General features: G+C 36.9%; 1 protein-coding gene across 6 annotated transcripts in view; it reads right to left on the bottom strand.

Moving 5' to 3' along the window:
- PCDH15 (protocadherin related 15) overlaps positions 1–10,417 on the bottom strand; it is a 435,688-nt gene extending 425,271 nt beyond the window's left edge. For 5 of the 6 annotated variants that reach the window (XM_088144402.1, XM_088144401.1, XM_088144400.1 and 2 more), the window contains exon 1: positions 10,346–10,417. The gene's annotated coding sequence lies outside the window, so the exon portion shown is untranslated. Of the gene's footprint in view, positions 1–10,077; positions 10,162–10,345 lie in introns of those variants that run through there. The other variant, XM_088144398.1, reaches the window with a different exon arrangement.
- Between the last annotated feature and the right edge of the window lie 1,686 nt (positions 10,418–12,103).

Raw genomic sequence — 12,103 nt, 5'->3', positions numbered from 1 at the left:
AAATCATTCTCTTGGCCTGTCATTTGTAGTTCCACTTTCAGTACTTTCTCTGTCTTGTCAGATAAAATTTGCTCCACATCTGTCATTCCCTCAACATCTTTTGGACATAATCTTTCCATATAGTCAGACATCATTACTGACACTGTTGATACTGTAGCTACTAATTTCTGGCTCCATTCTTCAAAAATCTCTTTTAATATTTCCAATATTAAGAGGTTTTGTATCATTTTGAACAGGCCTTGTTTTTTGTTCCCTTTCTACTTAGAATCTTTAGTCCCCTCTAGTGTCCAGTTTCTAAAATCATAAAGTTGCTTATCTATGTTATGAACCTAAGATAGCCAAAATAAGTCTGGTTCCCACAAGAAGCTATTTATTTTTTATACCTAATTCCAAAATCTTATAGTAAAAGTCAATATTCCAAATTTAACTGGATTCTTAATCTATTTATAATTTTCTTAGATCAAAATCTTATGATTTGAAAAAAAAAATCCTGTTTATTTCAAATTCTTTAAGTTCTGAACAAAATAAAAATTATAAGCTTATGAACTGATGCTAAACTCACCCAGCAGCTTTTCAAACTTGTCATTCTAAAGGTCTCTAATAACTTTAAGACAATTAATAGGCAATTTCCAAAAGTGAGGCTTGCGAACTCAGTGTCCTTTAAGAGGCTCTGCTGCAGAAGACTACTGTCCTATGATCTCCTTGTGTGGAGCAGCTGTCCAGATCACATGTGGGCAATCTCCTGTCCTCTCCTTGTCTGGAGAGATTCTGAAGACCAATAGAGGTGAATATGTGTAGCTCAGGGTTGAACTGTGGAGTCCTTGGAGTTCTGCAAGAAAAGAACCAAGCTTAGAGAACCCCAAGGATTCCACAGATTCTGAAGAACCCGTCTATACACCGGTTCTTTGGTCTTTGCCACAGTTGTCAGCTCCACTTTTGTGGCAGCATCTTCAGTTCGCCATGCCTTCCCTGGAAGTTCATCAAGTGATTTTAGACTGATGTGATCATAGAACATAGACCATTATGATAAAATTATTGCTAGCGGCCATTGGCAAAATGTTGAAAGTGAAATGTAACGCAAGTATCATATTTGCCTCCATAATATGAAAGCAAGATTAAACCATGCTATTAGACAAATAAATTGTACTTCCATATGGATTCAGTGATCCAGAATTACAGAAGTGTCACTCTGGCTCATTTCTAAAACAAAACAAGAGGAAAAGATTCATTAGCTGGAATGTTCTTAGAATGATTCTCTTCATTAAATACATGGCTGCTTTCATTTACACCAGAAGCTGTTGTTAATTTTATTCACTTTGTTCAAGCTTTCTTTTCACTCACGATGGAAATGGAAGAAACTTTTCAATGATACAACCCCCACATCTCACAGCAAAAGGTCATTTTTATCCTGGTAAAAATGAAAAGCTAATTGATAAATTCAGTGTGTTTCTTTCATCCCAAAGTAACACCACTCTTCCTAACATTATCCACCAACCTAACTCTAACCTTAGCTGATGCACTTGACATAATTATTCTATTATAACGTACAAGAATAAGGACTGTACCAAGGGTAGTGTTTCTATTCTAGGATAAATCATTAAATATATTTATGGTATCATTAGCAATAGTGAAGGAAAAGAGATTCAGGAAAAGACAGCTTTAACATTTAACACTTAAACAAGTGGAGTTATATGCTAGTGAGGCTAGTTCACACAACTCACCGAGAACCATTTCGGCCGTGAGATACAACCATGCTCACATTATTACAGAGTAGATCTCTGGCTTGCTACTTCAAATATTCCAAAAACAACTTTTGCACAGAGCATCCAGAAAATAATAAAAACAAGTTAAAAATAAAACCTTCATAATCCATGAGATTTTGTTTATTGATTTGCTTTACCTTTTAGATAATAAAATAGCAAAATTGGCAGAAATATATCAATAAAATAAAACTCACCCACCTTATGGAAACCTAAGTCAGAAATCGTATCAGCTCCCAAGCAAAAAGCCAATAATAATAATAATAATAATAATAATAATAATAATAATACTTTTAACGACGATACCTCTAACACTCATTGGAAGGATCGATAATGAAGCTCAAGCTCAGATATTTTGGTCACCTAATGCGAAGAAATATCTCTTTGGAGAAGACCCTTATGCTGGGAAAGATTGAAGGCAAAAGGAGAAGAGGACGGCAGAGGATGAGATGGTTAGATAGCATCACTGAAGCAATGAGCATGAAACTGAGCAAACTCGGGGAGGCAGTGAAGGACCGGAAGGCCTGGCGCAATATGGTTCATGGGGTCACGAAGAGTCGGACATGACTTAACGACTAAACAACAAACAACAACCTCTAACACCATCAAGCAACAACCATCCACCTATCCCAGGTCCTTGGGAAGGACTCGATAGGTGGATAAAAATGCCAAATCCAGTCTAAACATCTGGCTGAGTGTGCAACCAACCATAACAATGACAAGAAGTCTAAATGAAAGTCTCTTTCTTGCAGAGCCAACAAGCAATCCTAATAAAACATTACCTTGTATTCCAATCAAACAGGCTTCTGATTTATTTATTTTCATTTATTTATGCAATTTGCCAGCTGCCTCAATCAAAGTAGACTCTAGGTGGTGTAAAGATCAGGACTGGACAGAGACAGGAGCCTCTCCTCAGCCTTCTGAACCCTGGGTTAGGCTAAGCGAGAGAGGGCAGTCTTTCAACTAATCTGGTTCCAAGCAGCATAGGGCTTTATAGTTTCTGATTAGCACTTTCAGTGGTATTCCCAAACATAGAACTGGAAGCCTGTGAAGCTGTTTCAGCTAGGAAGACATCTGTCCTTATAATTTATCTTGGTCACAGCCTAACTGTACATTCTAGACCAGCTGAAATTTCTGGACATTTTTCAAAGCAGCCCCATGCAGAATGTAAGGCAGCCATCCAAGCAAGTAGGGGAATGCCAAGTTCTGAAGGGATGCGTTAATTTGGCAAAGCTTCCATCAAACCTTCCCATCAAAGCAGATATATGAACTGAAGTGGACACCTCCTTTGATGCAACGAATCAAGCTGACTGCCATAAAGTACTATACAACCTTATACATGAGTCAATGACTTTTCTACTCCTTCTTGAGTTGTTATAAGGGCCCTGTTACCTGGTTGCACTGTTGATTTTTATGTAATTTTTATGATAGTTCTCGGCTACCTATATATATAATTTGTAATGGTTTTAATGGTTTTAATTATTGAAACTGTTCACTGCCAAGAGTCACTTGGATTGAGATGGGTGGCTACCGAAATTGCACAAATGAAATAGAGAGTAGAGAGTTTTGCAACTTCACATCCAGAGAGGGAAAATGCTGAGTAGCACTCAAGGATGCAGATGGCTATCTGAAATTCACATGAGTAGCTGGCCAATGAGCTTTATCGCCTCATTTAAGCTCTTTGGGAATGCTTTGGGGCTTCATTCTCAGCTGACAGCTACTTTAAGGCCTACCGCAAGCCTTAACTTTGGTTTCTTTCATGCTGATGGAATTATACTTTTCTGTGCTGGCCTTGCCAGCATATCTGGTTAACTCAACTCAGTTTTCAGTACTCTAAATATGGACTCAAAGATGACCACTTTAATATATACTTGAATCAAACCAGTATCCATTGTTGGGTTAAAACTTAAATTCTACCTGATTGTGGCAAGTTTAAGTAAATGAGAGTCAGGCTGATACTTCCTGGCATATAAACTGTATCAGCAAAGGTTGAATCCTTATTCCTCAATCTACTTTTGAACTGATCAGGAGGATTTTAGTCTGCAAGAAGAGTAACTGGGTTATGCTACCAGATAAGCCATAATGTCCAGATTCCCAGTTTTAATTAAAAGAAAAAGAAAAAGCAACAGTAGCAAAAAATCTCAGGTTCTCTTGGCCTGACCTGGTCTCAGCAGTAAATCACAGATCTCTAGAAAGTTCATGACTCAGTTGATTCCTTGCTTGACTTGGCAAAAGACTCTCACAGCTCAACAAATCTTTACTGAAGGCAAGAATATAGCTATACCCATAAACTGATTGCCCACTTCTGATACCAAGAAAGAAATGCTTATATATCTTCAGGAGTATAAATTTGAAACTACTTCTCTTGCTCTTCTGAATTAAGGTGTACTTGGCATAACACCTGTGGGTCTGAAATTGAGTGGTTGTTGAATGTTTATCTAGTCCAGCAGTTGTAATAAATGACAGCTGAAATATATGTTTGAAATTGTATGAACAAGGAGTTCTATGTGTATTTCAAAGTTAAGAAATCTTGTGAGCAGGGCAACCTCAATTTGCAGAAGACATTACACTGGAGCCCTAGAGAAATCTGGATGATGGCCAAGGGGTCATTTTGTGCACAGAAGGTAGTGCTAATTATAAGAAAAAAATTAGCTGTGCAATAAATATCCAAGATTAACTATGCAGAATTTACATTCTGGGGCAAGCTTCAGATAGAGAACAGTTTGTCTCTAACGTTACGAGAAAACGACCACAATGCAAATGGATAGTAAAATAATTAGATCAAACCAAACTAGTTAAAGTTGTTAGAATTAAATTATGTTAATTTAAAGCCCACTGGAACCATCATATACTTGTAACACAAGAGCAGATGGAAATCAATATGTAATACTGCCTTTGATTCAAAGACATTAGCTTTCTCAATATAATTCTATTAAGTAATGAGTCTTTTAAAACCAATGATTCACACTTCATTTCATTTTAAGATCAAGATTAGGGTTTAGATTTCTGTATGTTTGATATATTAAGAGTTTCTGCCAAATGCCAAGCTGGTTGACTTTGGACCAGATACTCTCACTGAGAAGGCAATGGCAAACACTTCTGAAAACATTCCCAAGAAACCTCTATGAAATTGCCAATGTAGTTGCCAGGAGTCAGGAGTGGCTTGAAGGAAAATAAAATAATAAAATAATCATACGCTGTAGGTAATAAACCAAGTCATAGTGAAATGTTTGCAATTTTTAGATTCTAAAAAAGTCAGTTCACATACTGATTTTTTATTATTTATGTAACATGTATCTTTTAATTAAAAAAACAGTTTTTACTGTTTATGTTACATGTCTCTTCACAGCTACCAATGAAATATTCAGGAAGAAGTTCATAAAAATATTGATATACAACTTTTTTGAGCAGGTCTTTCTTTTGGGAACATGAAGCCTAATCTGCCTTCATGAATTCCTTTTTCCACATGATCGGATCATCTACTTGAAAAGTTGTATGTACAAAAAGAGGGCAGATTTTAACATTTGAATCAACTCTTTGGGTAAAAAAAAAAAATCAAATTTCCATTGATTTGTGGAGCTAAAAGAGTATGATATAATTGCGGTTAAGCAAAGAGAAAGGATCTGGAGTTTGTAATAAGAATTCAACATGGAAAGCAAAGGGAAGCTTCAGGAACTATTGTTTATCAACTCGCTATTTCTTTTTATTTGGGGACTTGCTCTTTTTGACAGTGTGCTATGCTAGAATTAGATTAGCCTTGGTAGATAATTCCACAGATGTTGAAACTCATAGCTTCTCTACTAGAACATGGATAAAATGCTATTGTATATTCTTTTTCCTTCGGTAATTAATCAAAGCAGCAGTAGGTGGCAGCACTTGCCTGATACTGTCTCAGGTTGAAAGCTAAGCAGGGTCAGGCTTGGCTAGTATTTGGATGGGAGACTGGCAGGGCATTCCAGAATTGTAAAAGCCATACTCAGAATTCAGAAAACATTCTGGCAGAAGGCAGTGGGAAAACCACTTCTATATTGTTGCCAAGAAATCTAAATGGATGAACATGTCCATGAAATTACCAGGTTGCAAGCTCAATTTGCATTTCCAGTTCTTGATCAGCCTTTAACATTAAGCTACCCCCTCCTAGCGCTTAATGTATCTATTTTTCATTTTGGACACTCAGACATTGTGCAAGAGCCCCAAACAATTATTTTAAATAAAATTATCTTCATTCTGAACCAATCTATCACACACAGCTTTGGATGACAAGGAAAGCAAGCAGGCCCTTAGTTTTCTTCTCTCAGAAGTTGCCTTTAGAGTACCCTTTTCTCAATCTGGATCCTAACATATGATCTGATGTACACCTCCCATCATAATAATCAGAAATTTTAGCCTAAAGCATTTAGAGGGCACCAGATTGGAAAGTGCTCCACTAGAGAGGTAGAAATTGTTCCTCTGTGAACTGGATGGAATAAGGGTATAGTCTCTCTCTCTTTACTTCTGCCTAGTGAAAATAACTTTCATTAGGAGACATAATGTATCCTGACTTTTGAGCAACATTTTTCTATGATTGAAACAAGCCAGAGCCCAATACTACACAGAGACAAATGTAATGTTCATAACCATTTCTTTATGATGGATTGGCACTGTAGGTAAATAGTTCAGAGAAGCAAGACCTCATCTGAGTAAAAACATGATAAAAAGAAATGGATTTTGCTTATCCACAAGGTTAAAAATAATGAAGAACACATTGTAATATTTTACTCATGGGAAGTTTGTAATTGAATCTGAAAAGTTGTAATATGGTTTAGCTATTTTAATTGCTGTTAGCTGAAGGCTGCTGTTTGGAAAGAGGGCTGTAAGTGGAATAATGAAATGATTAAATATTTCAATTTACTTAAAGTAATAGATACTGATATAGAGAAATCTCCGTTAACATGTAATGATTGAATGGGAAACATTTCTTAATTAGGTTTGAATTTGTATGATTATTAATGTGTAAGCAACACTAAGGTGCTTAAATGCAACTAATATTTTTATGTAATGTTGATAAACTATTAAAAGATACACGATGGACTTTGTTAGTGGTTCAGGTCAGAAAACTAAAAGTTAGTACTATAATTTGAGGATAAGAAGCTAATTCTGCAATTTCTAATGCCTCTTTGGTGGGGTTAAGTGCTTTTCTGCACTGCAGCTTCCAGCTGCTTACATAAACCCCTGGAAATAAACAGCTCACATTTTTTTGCAGCTTTCAAACTCTTTTTTCATTTTGGCCACGGGGATGACCAATTCTTCTGCCTGGCTGCCAGTCAAGGATGTCTGTGTCTGGTGCAACACACATAAAAAACAAGCAGAACTTCAGTCATACCATTGTAGCCACTGTCTTTACCTTTTTTTTTTTTAAACCATTCCCTGCAGACACCCTTGATAGCAGTTTACATATACCCCACCTGGTGAATTCCCCACTTTTTTTCTCATGCCATCCATGCCAAGAAAGCACATATCAACTGCTTTCCATTTGGTGGACATATCTTTTTTGGACTGGAGGAACACAGATAAAGTTCTTCCTGTTTCTTGGGCTAGGAGGGAAAACTTGGCTGACCTCTTATCAATTTCAGAGAGGAGAGGCAAGGCAAGGCAACATAAGATGAGGATTTCACTCTTCCACTACTGAACCTGGAGGAAAAAAATCCAGCCTTTTGTTGCAGGCAGCCCTCCTAGTGTGGAATAACCATAGAAAGCAGAGAGTGGAGATAGGGCTGGCCTGGGCAGACTTACCTGCCAGAGATTGGAACTAAGTCATTTGTGTAAGATGGAATAAAGTGGACTGGACATCTTGCTTCTACCAGGGGAAATGGGGGGGGGGGGAGAAATAGTACCTGGCCAATCTTATCTAAGATTAGTGATTGTCCATATGAAGCAAACAAACAACAACAAAAAATGTGGGTGGAATTGCCTTCCCAGCAGCCAAGAGATAAACTAGGGATGATGTCATCCATTCCTGCCCTACCAACCTGCTTGCACCAGGGCAAGCAGAAGCCACAGAACAATCCTAAATCTCAGGATAGGTAACAGTACCTGGCCAATCTTATCTGGGATTAGAAGGTGAGTAGGATTAGTTGCTGCTATTAGTTCTGGCTAGTATCTGAATGGAAAAAGAAATATTAGGGTTGTAAACTAGATTAAGAAGTTGAATAACATCACAGAAAGTAATGGCAAAACACTTTTGCATGGTTGCCAAAAAAAATGCATGATTGTGTCCCCAGAGTCACCAGGAGCAGAACTAAACTTGAGGAATAGCAGCTCAAATTAAGTGCATCATAGTTCGAAGTTGTTGTTGTTAAAAACAGTGATTGTAAAAGCATTGGACCAACACATTAAAAGAAAAAACATGGAAGGTTCCTGAAGTATAGATAAACTTGTTATGCAACTTTTAAAATTTAACTGCAACCATCTAGCATGTTCACTGTTCTGGTCTAATATCATTTCCACAAATCTGTTACTATTGTTAAGTATACTCACAGAACTAGTTCTATTTACTTTTCCCCCAGTAAGTGACAAACTTAGCCAACATTGGGTGATCCCCCAAAGTTAAGCAGGGTCAGACTTGGTTACTTTTTGGATTACAGGCCACCATGAATGGTTTGTAGGCTAGAATGGGAAGTTGAAAAATTATCTGGAAAAGTGCCAAACTACATCAATGGTGTTGTTAAAAGAACCATATAGATGTGTTGTTATCAGGATTCTCATTTAAAGGAGCTTTATTTTTTATCTCTAGCTTTTGCCATGTGCACAAGGTAGTCAATATTACCTCTGTGAAAATCAACTAATCCCACAGGAGAAGATCTCCTTGTTTGTTCAGCTCACAACCTATTGCTTTATCTTGATAATTAATTCAACAACTCACAAGAAACCGGATACACATATAAGCAGATAAATAAATAAACAAACAAACAAACCACTATAAAAATAATACTTTTCCAAGTATATTAAAAACTTTAGCACCACCACTTTTACAGGTGACTGCTCTGTTGGCAAAGCTATTATATCTGAGCTAAGATGACAATGCAATTATTCCAACCAGTGATTTAAGACGAGTAGATTACTATAAAGCAGAGAAGAAATTTTAGAGTTTCCTATAGCCTGTGCATATCTACCATTCAAGGGTAACTTGTGAGACAATATGATTGAAGCTAAAATTCAAACTGAAACACATCATTAGATCATTGGAGAGAGTAATACCTCTTCATAATGCAGAACTGACTCTTATTAACTGCACTCTCATTTCATAGAGCTGATCCAGGAGGATTATGTTGCTGAAACTTGAGTAACACCATTAGAGGATAGAAGCATCAGATAACACTTTGGCAGCCATAGGACACCTCTTTCAAGTAAAGAGGGAAAGATGCAATTAAACCCAAATAACTGGAAAAAGATATGTAACATGCATATAACTCTCCATTCATCCTTTTTGACAGAATTAGGATAGCAACGACGCTATTTATACTTAAAACACTTCTGTGTAAATTAAGTAGTCTTTTGTTATCAGGTTCACTTATTAGTTTTCACCAGATGCTCTGTGAGAATCTAGAAAAGATGGATGCAATTTATAATGTATATTATCTTTAATTAATGGCAAATTGTTAATAATATAAGGATTTAATTCCAAATAAGGGGAAAAAAATCCATCAATAGTGATGGGTTAATACGCATGCATTTAGCCTACAAAGTTTAATGCCACAGGTGTATCCAGCCTGTATGTAAAACAAATTCTGCATACATGTTTAGGAAATTGCATTATGACATTCTACAATAAAATATCCTGACTTTATTACTTCACCTACTTTGTATTAAAGGGCTTCTTACTGCAGTAGATTAAAAAAAACCAAAACTGATGTTTCTGCTGCACAGCTTTCCAATTAACTTAATATATGGATGAAATGGTGCCTCATTAGACAACAAATAAAATATACCCTTGTTCCTGAATAACAGCCTTGTCAACTCTTTTCTTCTGACCAAAAAAAAAAAAAAAAAAAAGGTAGAGCAGTCAAATTTATAATTAAAGTATCTTCACATCACATCATACTGCATATACCGAACAGACAAACATTTAAAAAGCAAAACATGGTACAAAAAGCAGGCAATGCAACGAAGCGGAAAGGTAGAAGAAAACTGCTTCCAGAACGAAACGTCCAGCATCTTTTAAATAAATGGTTAGTACCACTTCGCTACTGCAGCTTCCAGCTATAAATTCAAAGCAGATGATTCACATCGTAAACAAATTACTTGCTCTGAGAGAATCACAACTTTTCAGATAGTTTACCATCATCTTCGATGTCAAGTGGGGGAAAACAGCTTACGGAACAGTTGAAAGTTTCACGCTTAGCCAAGGCAAGGTTAGGCATTAAGTTTTTCCTGCTAAGCCTGTTTCAAGTGTGCATCCCACACAAAAGAATGAGATTTCACTTTTTTCATCGCAAGGTAAACAAGGTGCAGAGGCAGATCCAAAGTAATCTCTTTGAACAAGAAACACTCAGCACAACCATCTCCCCTCCCTCCCCCCCAAAAAAACAATTTTAAAGAAAAAATACCTTTTCATATTAGATCAGAGAGCCCGAAAAAAACCTATTCTCCACGTTGTGCTGTGCACTCCAGCTCCTTTAGTCATCACTAATAACTAGCTATATACTGGAAGTAGGAATTGGTGTGCCCTCTATCTGCAGCGATTAGCTCTGCACATTGATTTACTGACACTGAAGCAATAGCAATTACCTCTCCTGTTCTCAGCAGTTACTGAAAAGGGTCAGAGGCAGAAAGCTGAGTGGGCTAAACGCTGCAGTGACCAGTGAGCTCTTGCTGGCAATTAGTAGCAGGTGCTTTAGCCCAAAGACAAATTGATATCCCACTGATCATCAAGAGCCAGCTCCTTGCAAGTGTTGGGTGTCCAATCAGACTTTGTCAGAGACTTTTCATTGGCTTTTTCTGCTTCATCAGTTACAAAGGAATACAGCAGCTTACATGTGTTTACAACAGATCCTTTGACCAAAACCAATAAGCTCCTTAAAGCTTCTCAGCACAAGCAGCAGCCTGGTTGGTTAATTCTACCTTATGCTAAATCCGTTAGGTAAAACAGAATAAGACAGCATCCTTTCTTCAAGGATATTTCTGTCTCAAACTCTAAATTGTTTAGCCTGAAAAAAATATTTCCAACTGATATTTAGTTCTGGAAATGAACAGCAACCAAAGGGCATATCTATTTTAGATTTTACAGATCTTTCAATAACGTCATGTGATTTCAAAACTGTGCAGCAAAGCAGACAGGATGTTTGTGGGGTTTTTGAGGGAGTAGAAGTGAGATGGGGGGTTGGAAAGTTTTTGCCAATCTCTTTCTGTACAATACTGTTTTCTATATGTATTTCTGGTCATCAGGGTTGATAACTTTAGAAGTTAAACAATTTCATGGAGAATTAGACTATAAATGTTCACTGTTTGTGGTTGCTAGGTATTACCTGTAGGTCTCTTAATAAAAGATGGTGGGCAACAAAAGTACTATTGTGCTCATGTCCTACTTTTAAAGCCCATATATTCTGTATGTTAAATTTGGAATCTGGGATATAATGTTTTATTAGCATACATTTGGACTGATCTAGGAGAGATCTTCTTAGCTTTGTACAAGAGAGGCCAAGCTCTTCTTGTAGGTTTATTTTTATTTTATTTATTTATACATCCCATTTATACCTTCTTAGGTTTACTCCAGCTTTGGGAGCAAAGTCACGTCCTTGCATAAGGATGCCTCTTTTGTGCAAATGAGTTAGACTGCTGAAATAAAATTCAAACTGTGTTGCAGAAATTCAGAGACTAGTCATTATTCATGAATTTATTTGTAACAATTTAAACCTGTTTTCGCTGTTCAAAATCCAAAGCAGAACCAATCTTCTTTCTTGTTAGTATGGATTTGAATGTCTGGCCTACATGCAGAAAGGAACAGTCTTCCCTTGAGGTCTTTCAACTGATAATCCTATCTGGCAAACTGGAGGAGATTCTTATAGTAAAGCCTGCCCTACTCTGAAACCACTGCAGAACGCCCGCAACGTCAAGCAGAATATTTCCGCATGGAGTCTTGAGTTAGGGGTGAGTGTTATTTTTGTTTCTGTTTTTCATTCTTTATGTATGTAATTATTAAAGGGAAAAAAATGATCATAAAACAATAACAGCAAAATCTCTGTTGCACATTGTTCCCTTGGGTATGATTTTAAGAACAACACGGGAATAAAGAAACCCGACCTGCCTTAGGACACGGAAGAAAGGCACAAATCTGAAGGGACGCTGCTGAATGGCTTTAGTTATTA

This window comes from Python bivittatus, unplaced genomic scaffold (genome assembly GCF_059951505.1).
Source record: "Python bivittatus isolate LINGU-HERP-01145 unplaced genomic scaffold, Pbiv_v1 ctg000400_np1212, whole genome shotgun sequence".
In the NCBI taxonomy this organism is placed as follows: Eukaryota; Metazoa; Chordata; class Lepidosauria; order Squamata; family Pythonidae; genus Python; species Python bivittatus.
Note: the sequence above shows the minus strand (reverse complement) of the source record. Positions and strands in the feature narration are given on the sequence as shown.